Source organism: Mustela erminea, chromosome 7, assembly GCF_009829155.1.
Source record: "Mustela erminea isolate mMusErm1 chromosome 7, mMusErm1.Pri, whole genome shotgun sequence".
In the NCBI taxonomy this organism is placed as follows: Eukaryota; Metazoa; Chordata; class Mammalia; order Carnivora; family Mustelidae; genus Mustela; species Mustela erminea.
The window spans coordinates 104,026,015-104,040,018 of NC_045620.1; positions in this window are offsets into that span (position 1 = coordinate 104,026,015).

Genomic DNA, 14,004 nt, shown 5'->3' on the forward strand with positions numbered 1-14,004 from the left:
GACTGAAAAACCGGTTTCAATCCACATCCCATTGGAGTTTCTAAATGGAGCCTTGAGCTTGCAAGACACCTCTGTGTTCACTGAGTGAGTGCCCTCACTCCCTGCGCAAAGGCTCTCGAGGGCCGGTGGTGCGCTCTCCCTGAGACACTCCGGACCCACCGCCTGCCCTCAGGGCGCTTACAACCTGCTACCCAGACTCCCCCAGGGATTAAACCCCTGCCAAGAGCTTCCCCTGCCTCGTTGAAGTACCCTGAGCTCTGGAGATGGCAGAAGAGGCCTGGGCTTCGAGGGGGCCCGGGGCCAGCGGAGCGTACAAACCTGCCCACCCACCGTGGCCAGTCCCGCTGCCCTGGGTGGACACCCACCTACTGGCGCTCTTCTGTCCCCTCCCCTTCCTGGCCACCTCCAGAGGGACCTGCCTTTCCACTCCCAATCTGTTGCTTGTGTCTCTCTAGAAAGGTCCCTGGCCTCTGCAGCTCCCGGTCCCAGGACAGAAAGAAAGGCGCCCCGGAGCTGGCAGCCCCTCTCCCCAGGGGCGGAGTTCCGGCGGTTGGCGGCAGATGGGGGAGGCCCCAGTGGGGCGCACGTGGATGAATTTCTGGGAGGAAACCATGTACCATCCGCTGTCGCTCGCTGCCATCCAGTGTTTTCTCCCCCCAGTGAGTCTCTTAATTTTGCTCATTTATCTTAAAGAGCTCCGTAAGCGCCGTGGGCTCCGGTGGGGGGGCCGCACGGGGGCTCCGACACCCGACCCCCACGCCCGCCTCCCAGAGGAGCCATCCAGCGCGGACCAAATCTCATTTTCCTACAAATAGTTTGTCAGAAGCAGCAGGGCAAGTAATAAATCACCGAGAGCGAGAGCGGAGCAGGAAGGGGGAGAGGCTGGGAGCGGGCAGGGCGGGGCGCGCGGCGCGGGGAGGCTGCCGGCGCAGATGGAGGCCCAGGCGGGGAGGAGGAGGCCGGGGAGGGCGCCTGGGAAGGAAACCGGAGGAAAAGGAGGGAAGGAGATCGCAGAGACAAAGAAGAAAGGAGGGAGTATGAGAAAGGGAGGTGTGAGGAAGGGGAGAGAGGGGCTGGGTGGCGGGGGTTGGTGGTGACAAGGGGAGAGAGGGAAGGAGGAATATGAAACAGATCGCCAGGGATGAATCCGGACCCAGAGAGACCTGGGGGGAAAGGAGAGAAAAAACGAATCTGAAGGTGCTAACAGAAGGAGGAGACAGAGGTCAAGAGGCAGGGCTGACTGGTGGGCAGAGACACACCCTGCCCTCCTCCGCTGCCACCTTCTGGGCCCTCAGTTGTTGGGGGACCTGTGGTCTGACATCTTGTCCTCTTCGTCCCCACCTCTGCCCCTGCTGCCTGGTCCCGGGGAACAGGTGCAGGATGGAGCTCAAACGGGTCATCTTGGTCCACTCTGTTTGCCAGCCTAGAAAGTCTCCAGAGACTGCTCTTGGTTATAGAGCAGTTATAGAGCAGGAGAGGGGGAAGCTGCCTACCAACTTTTATGATGAAGCTGTGTGGCCTTAAGCAAGCCACTGCACTCCTGTGTGCCTTGGTTTCCTAAACTAGAGAATGAGAACAACAATCCCTGTGTCCAGACCCAGAAAGACTGAAAAGGGTGACCTATATGGAAAAGCTTCTAGCGCGCAGGGCAGACTGTTGATCAGGAGAAGGGGCCTCCCTTGAGGGTCCGTGGTCAGCGAACTTGGACTGGGGGCCCAGGCCAGGAGCCTTCAGAATCTGTGCACTGCTTGGCCACCCCCGCAGCCTGTGATCCCCAGCCAGGATCTCGGATCCTTCAGCTGTCAACGCAAGCACACTCCAGTGCTTTCTGCTTTGCCTTTGGTCTCCCCCAGGAAGTAGGGAACACTACTGAGGTCATCATTGTCAAGCTCTCTGAGCATCTGGTGCAAGGTCAGCCTGATAAGGTCCACCGCAGTACCACCCTCTGCTTCATCCCCACCCCCAGGTCTACCTTCAAGACCTCTGGCTCCTGCAGGGCTATGGGCTCCGAACAAGACATAGTTTCTGCTTTCCTCCCATTCACTCCCTCCTTGTCCCTGGGTGCTGGGAGGGAGCCCACTGTCACTTCCAGGTTGAAGGAAGGAAGTAGTACTTTTGGGGACCCAGGTTGTGTGGGGGCACAGAACTATCCCCAGCACCTAGCACAACCCTGGCACATAGCAGACACATAACATGAGTGAAATTCATTTAATGTCAGGAATATGCCTTCACTCATTCATGCTTTACAAATATAAAGAAGCTGTTGTTATTCGGTTTTATAGAAAGGGCAACTAAGACACAAAATCGCCCTACCAGGAAGTGGCAAGACTGGGATTTAAATCCAGAGCAATCATCCCTCCCCCTGCACTCCAGGGCTGGGCACCCTGCCCTTCAGCAATCCTCTGCAATCCTCTGTGTTGTTCTAGGGACTCCTGAAGCCCAAGGCAAGGAACTGGCTAGGTGAATGCAGTTCCTGCACTGCTTTCTCCTTCCTCTTTGGACTTGGGGTAGCTTCTCCATTTCTGGGTTCTGTGGCACTGGCATTGCCCTCTAGCCCTGCACCTTAGGCTATGCCATCTTTAGGCAGAACTTCAGCCCCCAGGCCCCTGTCCTGCTTGGAGCTTTGAGGATGAGGTCACATCCTTGGACCTGCCTCCCCTCAGCTCTCAGGACCCTCCACTGGCTCTGCTCCCCTGCCCTCTGACCCTCTGGCAAGGCGGGCGTCCTGCAGGGATCCCAAATCTGACCCAAGAAGGAGCAAAGCCCAGGGAGAGAGAACCAGTTTCTGCTCTCCAGTTATATGACCCTGGGCAATTATTTTCATCTCCCCAGACCTCAGGTTCTTCAACTGGAAAATGGGGATTGAAAAAAATCCATGCCTAACTCCCAGGGCTGTCATAAGGATCAATTAAGGCAAAAGCTGGGAAGCACTTTACAAATTCTCCACTTTCTCTTATTCTCTGCTTTTTTCTGAGGCCACATCCCCAGCTCTATCTCCTCCTGTCCCTGCTCTCCTGGCCTGATGTGCATGTGATCATCATCCATCCAGGGTCTGACCCCCAAGGCCTGCAGACGCCTCCCAGGCTTCCCTTCCTGAAGAACCACAGTGAGAAACCATTTAAAATCCCAGAGAAGGCCTCGTGGGCAAATCAGGGGAGGCAGAATAAAGTAGAGCTGTGTGCTCTGGCAAAGTTAAAAAGCCAGATTTTCAAATTCTAGCATTCCCATGTATTACACTGTTAACCTTGAGCGAGCACGCTACCTCTCTGAGCCACAGCTTCCCCATCTATAAAATGGCACAGTAATGACACTAGCCATCTTATAAGGTAGATAACGCATACGTAGCAGTAGCCCCATGTTAAACTACCAATAAATAGCTACTTTTGTTCTTGCCCCGTTATTTTTGTCTCCACTCCTAAACAAGAAATCAGTTGCCAAACTTGGTAGCTTCTCGCCTCTTTCTCAATTGTTTCAGGGCCAGAACCTGGTTGGCATCCTTACCCTCCCCTCCTTCCGTGAATGGTCCAGCCTCTCTACCCAGCCCCTGAACTGCCCACTCAGCTCTGGTCTGGCCTCATCACCAAGGTGAAAAGCTACCTTGGGTTTCCAGAGTGCCAGACAACAGAGGAGGAGGTGAACATGGAAGCCCTTTAAAATCATGGGATGGTGAGCAGGGTGGGAGAGGAGACATGACCTGCCCAAGGTCATAGGGATGCTACCAACAGTGTGACTTCTAGGCCCCTGGACTCCTGGGGCTGTTCCTTTGGCTCAACCTCACCCAAAGCCCTGATGGAGCATTGAGTGCCTCACAGCCCAGGACTGCCTTCCCACTGGCAGCACCCTCCTCCTCAAAGCCACAGGCTGCCCATGAGGCCCCGATTTGTCCCAGCCCACCTTCTCAGCCCTTATCACTCACCCCAGCTCTTATCTTCCTCTGCTGGCTCAGCCGTGCCTGTGCTGGGCTTTACATTCACTGCCAAGGACCCAGGAGCTTCTGAACACAGTCTCTGCCTCAAGGAACCCTAGTATCCTGAGTGCCTGTACACCCATTCAATCTCCCACCCCAGACTTCCTGCTCAAGCTGAAACCCATCCTCCTCCACAAAGCTCTCCGAGATTGACAGACTGATGGAAGGCTGCTTCCTAAAGCCTCACAAATGGCACTGTTCCTCTCTGGAAACTCTATATGCATGAGGTACTTTTATCTCTTTTTAAAAATTGGACTTCTCTCTTTGTTGATATAATATATATGGCTAACATTTTTAAATCGGTTTTAAAAAATATACTGTCTTATGACTTTCCTGAAGATAGAAGTCCACACTGCTGTCTGATTCCATTTTGAACCCCTGGAGGCAGAGACCCCAGTTCTCTGTGATTCTCAAGGAATCCCTGGCCCAGAAAGCCACCGGGGGGGTGGGGGGGCTGCCTCACTGAGGAAGGGAAAGGCACCCAGGGAGCTGAGTCGAGCTTCACAGGTACCATCAGAGAGAGGAGATAGAGCACTGTGAACATCAGAGAAGGAAAAGACCAGGAGAACCCAGGGAGAAATCATCTCCCATTCTGCTCACCTTCAACACACCCACTTCAAGGATCAGCTCAAGCTCCTTGCTCCAAAACAGAGCTGCTCTGATCCTCAAATGTGTTTGAACTCATTCCCCTAAGGAAACACACCACTCTGCATGGATCCGCCTTGTGACACTTCATGGGTTCTGCGTGGAAGTTGTGGACCGTTACATCTGTGCACAGCTTTGCCTCCTGTGTGCAGGTGGGCTGTGCCAATTCTTCCCAAAGAGAGGCCAGGCTCTAGCAACATTTGTATTCCTCCGTCCCCACACCCCGCCGACATTCCCCCCACCCCCAGCTTCATACTGGTACTTAGGAGGTTACTCAATTAATGCTTCTTGAAGGAAAGAATGGAAGAGGGAACAAGAGAAAGGAAGAAAGAAGAGAGAGGGGAGGGGAAGTGGGGGAGAAAGAGGGAGGAGGAAGGAAGGGGTGAAGGGAAGGAGGAGTGAAGGGAGGGGCACAGAAATGATCTCAGGTGGAAACACTGTAAATGATGCACAGAGGCTCTTCCACATCTCTACGTGGGGTTCCTCTCCTTACCAAGGGCCAACAAAGGGGCCTGGGGAGCAGATTTAATTTTCTATGATTGCCCTGGGGATAGGGCCCCTGTCTCCTCAGCACGCAGAGTGGAAGCCAACACTTCATGGATAGCGCTAAGTATGTGTTTCTGATGAGAAGAAACAGTTGCAAGCTCATTTGGATGATTAAGATTGCTCAGATCAACAACCTTGAGCTGGATCCAGTAAGATACAAGAAATCCATCAGCACCGCCCCTCCTTTAGGAACAGGAGGTCGCTGAAGCAGAGCAGGACAACCAGCAGCCAGCCAGGGTCATCTGGCTGAGATGTACGTGGAACTTCCAGGTGAGAACACGGCCTCCAGATGGCAGGCACGTGGTGATGGCTGGAACATCCGGGGCTTTGAGCCTGAAAAGGGGGGGGCGGTGTGGAGGAAAAATGGAGTCTGCTGAAGGGTGACACGAACAAAAGCGTATTCCCACACTTCTCTTTTTTTTTTTCTGAAACATGGGGGACCTACAGTTCCCATTTCAGTTCTTCCTAGCAGAGGAGGAATTTGCCACAGAATGCAAAGGTCAGGCCAGCCCAAGAAAGGTCCCGGACTCTAGTGCCAGAGCTGCCTCAAACTGGTGACGTGGCCTTGGACCATTGGTTCCTCCCACCCGATCCTCATTTCTGAAACATTTTCCCTGTCAAGGTGGCTTTGTATTCCGTTTTTTGGTCTTTATAGACTCTCTTCTTGAGCAAAGAAGCTTTAGTGCGATTTGAAAAAAATCTCCTTCTTTTCTCAGAAAAACTGTAGGCTGTAGCTTTCATTATTTCAATTCAAGACTAATTCCTCCTCTCCCACTCCGTATGCTTCTGGTCTTTCCTCAAGGGTTGCCCACCATGTGAGAATTTAGTTTGCTCTAAAACTCACTCTGCCCTCTGTGTCAAGACCTACTTTTTGTCCCACCCTTTGAAGACATTTTCACCCATTCACTCATTCAGCAGATCTTCTACTGTGCACATACTATTAGAAAGGCTACAGGAGAAAAAAAAAATAAAAGATGAGTAGCACTGCTGTGCTTTTAAGAAGCTCCTTTGTGGGAGAAAGAATGTAAGTGAACAGGTTAATTACTGTGTGTACAGGGTGTGCATTCCATACAAAATAATGCCCTAGAATGTCAGAGTCCATCAAAATCCGAGAAGTCATCTAGCTGTTCAAATATCTTTGTATACTGGCCTTACAAATCCGATGCCAACATCGTCTTGTGCCTAGCATCAGGAAGGCATAAATTCTACGGTTGTAAGAAAGAGATCAGAGCCTCTTTATCGAATCATCTAGAAGAAATGTCTGTCCTTCCTTGTGCTCGCCTGTCTCTATCCTGTTGGCCTTTTTAATCCAGAGCTTAACCTCTCCAGGCCTTAGCTCCTTCCTCTGTTAAATGAGAGGGCTGGACTACATGACTTCGGAGACCCTTCCAGCTCTAACATTTTATGATCTATGATTAAGACTCAGATGACATTGCTCAACCTGCTGTCCAGAGGGTCACCCGCCAACTTTCATAAAAACAATCATCATTAACCTATGTTAATTGGTCAATAAAACCATCACAGTTTTATAGCATGAAACTTGGGACCTGCTGAGACCAGTACTACCGTGCCATGTGGAAGCTCAGCCTTAGAAACGAAGAGAGCTGGCTGGTGACCGCTAGAGTCGTATTAGTCAAAGTGACATCTCCACTAATGGAGAAACAGAGTGACGTATAAAACAGTCTCAGCGCTGGAAGAACACAGGCCAATCAGATGGAGGGGAGGGGGCTTTCTGGCACAGGGACTGGTACCAGAAGAGGAAGCCAGAGGCCTTGCTCAATAAGAAGGAACAGGTCCCTGTCTGTTTCTGCATCCTTGTAAGACCACAGCCATAACCACCAGGGGCCAGGCAGCCTGTGGCCAGTGAATAGGGTCTGGGTCTGCCTTCCAGCCTCATCTGACAACTACCTCCCACCCTTCCTCGAGTAGCTTCATCTGCTCAGTATCTGCTTACTTCTTACAACTGGGGACTCACAGTCTCTCCATTTGTCCCTTGGACTTGACAGAAATCTGATCTCCTAGGTTCAACTTCAAGATTTTCCCACTGTGTGCCACCATGTTCATAACAAAATGAGTGTTCTTGTTACCACCTTCTGTGTACTAGATGATTGTGTAGTAAATCCTCACCACAACCCTCTGAGATCAGAATTTTCCTTGCCATTTTTTAGTTATGGAAACTGAGGTTCAGAGAGTTGAAATTAACTTGCCAAGATCATATAAAGGTCATTGGTGGAGCCAGGATTCAAACCTGGATCTTCTGGCTTCCAAAACTCTTCCACCATCATGAAGACCTCCACCTGCTTAGTGACCTGGCTGGGTCTACCTTGACCCCCTCCCTCAAAAAAGGATGAGATAGTCGCATTGTATTTTATCAATGACTTTGCCTTGTCTGAGAGTAAAGGCAAAATGGTAATGAGAGCAAATTCGAAAGCTGTGAGAAACATTTGAGGGATGAGCTAAGGGGTTCAGACAGAAACCACAGGGGACAGGCAAGGAGTTTGGAGGTCATGGAGGTCAGGGTCCAGAGGCAGCGCAGGTGAGAGCAAGCACCTCAAGAGACCAAATGCAGGACACTGGGGCCTGTAGTAAGAGGAGTCTTATAGCACAAGGCACAATCTGCCAAGGAGAGGGAAGTTCATTATAGATGACGCACGTAGCTGGACAGGAGGACGTCTCAAAGGTCAGCCGTCCTGCTTCCATCATCTTGTGTCATCTCTGCCAAGAAGACTTCCAGCCTAGTACAGAGAGCCAAAGTGTGTGTGTGTGTGTGTGTGTGTATGTGTGTGTGTATGTATAAAATGTATAAAATTTCAGAGAGACCCTATTAAGTTAAGGGAAAAAATATATGCATGTCGATCTACATTCCATATACCTACCGTCTTGTCACATGAAGGCAGCAGACCCTTACTGCAACATTCAGAAGTCAGCCCTCAAATATTACAGACAGGCCTGCTTTAGGAAAACCCATTATACAAATGTGTAAACGCATCAAGCTTTGTTCTTGAAGAAGGAATTCTTCAGGTTACCTACAGGTCTGCGTTGCCCGATTTCAACTTAGAGATGAGTTTTCTAGAACATGTCTGTTGTGAAGGGTGATGATGACCTACAAAAAGCATTGCAGATGATTGCACTGTGAGAATCTGCCCAGGCTGCTTTCAGCTTAACTGAGGACTTCCTGGTTTTGCTCTTGTGGTATCGTTAACCAGAAAGATTCCAGAAACACATTTGGAAGTTAAGCCAGATCATGACTGGTTATGCTGTACATATGTAATTAAGGTTCATATTCGTGTAAGACACTGTAACAGTGTTAGATGTGTATTATAGATGCTTGATTAGCAATACATAATATTGTTAGTGGTTTAATGAGTGATAATGAGATGGTCTTCCCCAAGTATTCATGTTGAACAAACTACCTAGTATGTGAAAAACATTAAAGGGTCACCGGCTTCCCATGCTGTGAGGACTGTTCTTTTGAGCTGTGTGACACCATTCAAACCACTTACCCTCTCTGAGTCTCACTTTACTCATCTGTAAGTCCTGAACTGGGCCCACCTCCCAAGCCCCTCCCTCCTCCTGGTCTCTCTCCACCTCATTCCATCAGCACTGACCTTCTGGGCAGCCTCGTCCCTACCAGGCTCCCTCCCACCTCTGGGCTTCTGCACCTGCTACCCACTCTACCCTGCTCACTTTTTCTTAATTCTCAGCCCACTTGGCTCCTGTCGTCCTTTGGATCTTGGTTCAAGCATCATTTCCTTAAGAAGTCTCACTGCAGAAACCACTGGGTCAGATCCTTCCATTATAGACCATGTTTCACCACATTTATCACCAATGCAGATTTGCATGCATTCATGTGATGATTTCACTCATGTTTATTTCCTCCACTGGACTATATGCTCCTGAGAGGAGAGACTGTTTAAACTCATCACCGTACCCCAGGACCTAGAACACCGTGAGAGCTCAATTACTAGGTGTTGGACCAAGGAATAAACTAATCAATCAATTGATATAAAGTGGGATAACGCCCAGCTATTACTAATAATAGTGATTAAGAGAAGAATAGCATACTCCTTCCATTACTAGGCCTTCCCCCCACCCCCCAGCACATGACTCTTACCTTTAGGAACATATAATCTTAAATTATAAAATTCTGGCCTCACCAATATTCTGTCCCATCTGCCAGCTGCCCACTGCCCACCACTGGCCTACCCATGAGAGTGTCCCTTAATGCCAGGCTCAGATTATTGTTTTATTTATAGTGTCAGCTATTGTTTGGTCTTTAAAGAAATCTGTATGCTCCCCTTCCTCCACACATCTGCTTTTCTCCCTTATCATACATCCCTCTCTTACCTCCTTCTCCCTGTAGTCATTTTATTTGTGAGCCAAAAATTGACCTTAATCATGACTGATAAATGCAAGAGCAGTGCTCAAGTGATTCGTCTGAATCAATGAGAGGGAGAGTGGAATTAGATGTCATAAAGAAACAGAGCCTCCAACCTCAAAAGTCCTTGAACATTCACACATCCTTCTCCAGAGTCCCCACAAAAGTCTACACCTTCAGCCTTCCTCGATTTCTACTTCTTCAAGAGGTCAACATTCAGGGAAAATGCAAACACAGGACATCCAACTGTTAGGTGCATTGTTTAATGACTAACATAGCAACAGTATGATATGATGGTTCCTTTTGTTGTAGTTGTGCGGGATCTTAGCTACACTGGGAGTGGCTGATGAGGGAATTCTAAGGATTTATAGATTATATTTATGCAAAATGTTCCCACTGCAGGGCTCTTTTGTGACTTTCATCCTAACTTCCGAGAGAAGTTGGAAACAAACTGGTAATCATGGAGATTTGTTGGTGGTCTTAAACAAGACCCCTCAGATTTTAAAAGGGGACTGGTAATATTAGGTCTTTCTTTGGCCTGGAGTCTACAAGGAGCTCCCAAACTGACCTGGAGTGAACTCCCAGCAGCAAAGCCCCAGGGGGCCCATGATAAAGAATGAAGTGTATGCAAAGCCTGCAACTGTAGTGATATGTCCCAGAACTTGTTTCCATATCTGTCCCTGGGTCACACATCTGCCTGTCTCTGGGACAGCTGGCTTTCCCTGTCTCACCACCTCTCCTTATCATCCAGCTCTCAAAGGAGCATGCACTCAGAGCTTCATAGAATTCATAGTGCGATGCAACTATGGAAGCCATTTTCCACTGAGGATATCCACAGCACGAGCCACGCCCTTGACAAACAGAGCCATAACAAGGTAGAAATGACAATGAACTATTGGTACTTCATCCAGATAAAAAGCTCCTGCACAGCAAAGGGAACAGTCAGTCAGCAAAACTAAAAGGCAACCTATGGATTTAGAGAAGATATTTGCAAATGACAAGTCAGACAAAGGGCTGGTATCTAAGATCTATAAAGAAGATATCAAACTCAACACCCCAAAAACAAATAATCCAGCCAAGAAATGGGCAGAAGACATGAACGGACATTTCTCCAAAGGAGACATCCAAATGGCCAACAGACCCAGGAAAAAATGATCAACATCACTCGGCATCAGGGAAATACAGACCAAAACCACAATGAGATACTACCTCACGCCAGTCAGAATGGCTAAAACTAACAAGTCAGGAAATGACAGATGCTGGCGAGGATTCGGAGAAAGGGGAACCCTCCTACACTCTTGGTGAGAATGCAAGCTGGTGCAGCCACTCTGGAAAACAGTATGGAGGTTTCTCAAAAACTTGAAAATAAAGCTACCCTACGACCAATCGCACTACTGGGTATTTGCCCCAAAGATACAGATGTAGTGACCTGAAGGGGCATCTGCACCCCAATGTTTATAGCGGCAATGTCCATAATAGGCAAACTATGGAAAGAGCCCAAATGTCCATCAACAGAAGACTGGATAAAGAAGATGTGGTCCATATAGACACACAATAGAATATTACTCAGCCATCAGAAAGAATGACTACTTACCATTTATGTTGATGTGGTTGGAACTGGAGGAGATTATGCTGAGGGAAATAAGTCAATCAAAGAAAGACAGTTATCATATGGTTTCGTATGTGGAACATAAGAATCATAAGGATCATAGAAGGGAGGGAAAACTAAATAGGAAGTATCAGTATCTGGTTAGAGAGGGAGAAAAACCATAACTCTAGGAAACGAACTGAGGGTTGTTGGAGAGGAGATGGGTAGGGGGGATGGAGTAATTGGGTGAGTAATTGGGTGATTAAAGAGGGCACACGATGTGATGAGCACTCAGTGTTATACACAACTGATGAATTATTGAACTCTACATCTGAAACCAATGATATGTTGGCTAATTGAATTTAAATTTTTAAAAAAGTAGAAATGGCTATTGACACTTTGCATATGAGAAGAGTCAAGCTGAACGACAGAGAGGGGGTAAGGTATCTGAGATCTGAGCATGGCCAGCAGCCTTCTTCCTTCTAAGCCCCTGTACCTGCCATGCAGCCCAGTCCAGGGGCTGACATGTGCATGCCTGGATTCCTTATCTGAGGGCATACTGCACACAGAGCCCAGAGTGGGCAAGCCCCAACTGGTAAGTCTGGCATGTGTACAGAGGGAAAACCAAGGTGAGCCCTAGGTACCCAGGGTCCAGTCAGAGGGGTAACAGGCCATAACCAAGGAGCAGAGTTGTGGGCCTGGAGCCACAAGTCAGGAAAAAGTGAGAGTAAAGAACAGGCCTCTCCAGGTGGAAGAATCAGGATGGACTAAAAAGAGGCTGGAGTTCCATGGGTCCACACCTACCCAGGCTTGTCACAGATTCTGGGCAACAGGGACTCCACATAACACAGAACCCACAGCTTCTGCCAGAAAAGAAGCAGCCCCTTCCTGAGCGCGGAGGCCCACACCTGCCTGCATACAGTAGGTGGGGCTCTAAGATGTTATGTAAATGACCTGAGGCTGGTTTTTAATGCCCTGGGGAGATTCCCTCTTTGCAGTTCCCTAAGAAGAAGAAAAGAGCAGTGTGAGATGCCTCAATAACCAGCCACCCCCGCTCCCCTCCTTCCTAAGCCTGTGTCTGGCAGAGCAGGCCTTCCAGAAGTGGGACAGCTGAGCTGACCCTGGCCTGTATTTTCTGAGCCCACCCTGGTTTCTGATGAGCAGCGAACCACTGATTATCGCCCCTGATGGCTGCTGTGGCCTATTTGTAGGGGTCTCTGGGGAAAAAGATCCACAACCTTCTTCACAAACTCATTTCAACTCCTGAAGTTACCTGAGTCTGAGACTTCTCATCTGCCCCTCATCCTACTTGCCCCCACTTCAGGAGAGGGTCGCCATCACCTGGAGTCCTTCTTTGGGCCGGCAAGCCATTTTTCCTCTTTGCAATCCTGCTTTTCCTTTTGCTCTAGGATGCCCAGATCCCCCTTCTTTTCCCCCCAAATTGGAGACCTCTCACTGAGGAGCAAGGCATTAGAGCAAGTGCTGGCCTGAGGCAGACTCCTGGATGTCGGTGGGGGTGGGGAGCAGCTCTGTCAATGAGGAGCTGGGTCAGCTTAGTCTGCGGGTTGCCCACTCTGACCCCCAAGTCCCTAATCTGTCTGAGATAGATAAGGCAGCACCCACCACTGGGGCTCTAAGGATTAAAGAAAATCAAGCATATCGTAGCTGGCATGAGGTGTCTGTGACTATCACTGTGTCAGCCTCCATCCCTCTCCACACGCTACAATGATCTCTTCCTTCTGCCTCCCCATGCTAGAATGATCTAGAAGCTTCACGATAGTAGGAGGCTGTGTATGGGGGGCTCCACTCAGCTCCCCAGTTTGTACGGTTCTAACATAGGTCTGGTTGCACTGAAGCTTATAATAACTGTGGTTACTTATCACACCCTATATGTTAATTTCATTATCTCAAACACGTATGTTGTATGTGCTGAAGCCAACACCCATGGTGACCTACAACACCAAGCCAAGGAACAATTTGGGAAGTGAGAATGGAATAGCGGGCGTGGATCGTATCCTGGGGCGCTTCCTGGTTATTTGGCAGAGACACCCAGGCACTCGAACACCCTCCCACTACCCTGCAGCTGGTCAGCCAGAATGCAAGCAGGTTCTCCAGGGAGGTCTTTCCTCTCTAGTGCTCGGAGATGTCCATGGGGCCTATGGATTCTGCCCCCTGTAGATTTACCTGCAAGGTTCCTTCACCAAGAGCAAGAGGTGGGGTGACGAGGGGTGGCAGGGGAAGGAACTGATTCAGCGGGCACTGTCTCTGTTCTAGTTCTGACGTTGTGTGTACACTCCAGATGTTTCATTTAATCCAGGAACACACACGGAGGGCTGTGGTGGATACTGTCCTGTGCTGCCCTGGTCTCCCTTTGAGACTGAAGGACTTAGCTGCCAGCTGTCAGACCTCTCCAGAACTGTGCTTGGCTGAAAAGAGTCAACTCACCCAAGGTCAAGGCCCACATCTAGTGAGTGGTCAATCTGGGGCTTTAAGGGGGTGGTCAGCCTGGGACAACTCTGCAGGGCTATCCCAACTCCAGAGCTCTGCAGGTAATACATCCCAGTTTGGCTTCTGCCTCTGCCCAAGCCTGCTTCCTTCCCTTCCTCCACAGGCACTGAGCCCAGAAGCATGCCACAATAATCTTCCCACACGCTCAACTATACGAAGAAATAGAGGCTCAGAGAGGCTAAGTAATTTTCCCCAGGTCACACAGCCTTTAAGTGACAGGAGCGGCCTCAGACCCAACTTAGTATGACCGTAAAACTCCACTATTTTCAATACATGAGAAGAACCCTGTCCCTCATCAGTCCTTGAACTCTAAAGCTCCCAGAAAGAAGCAGAATGTCCACTTCAGGCCATGGGAAGCCCAAATGAGATTTA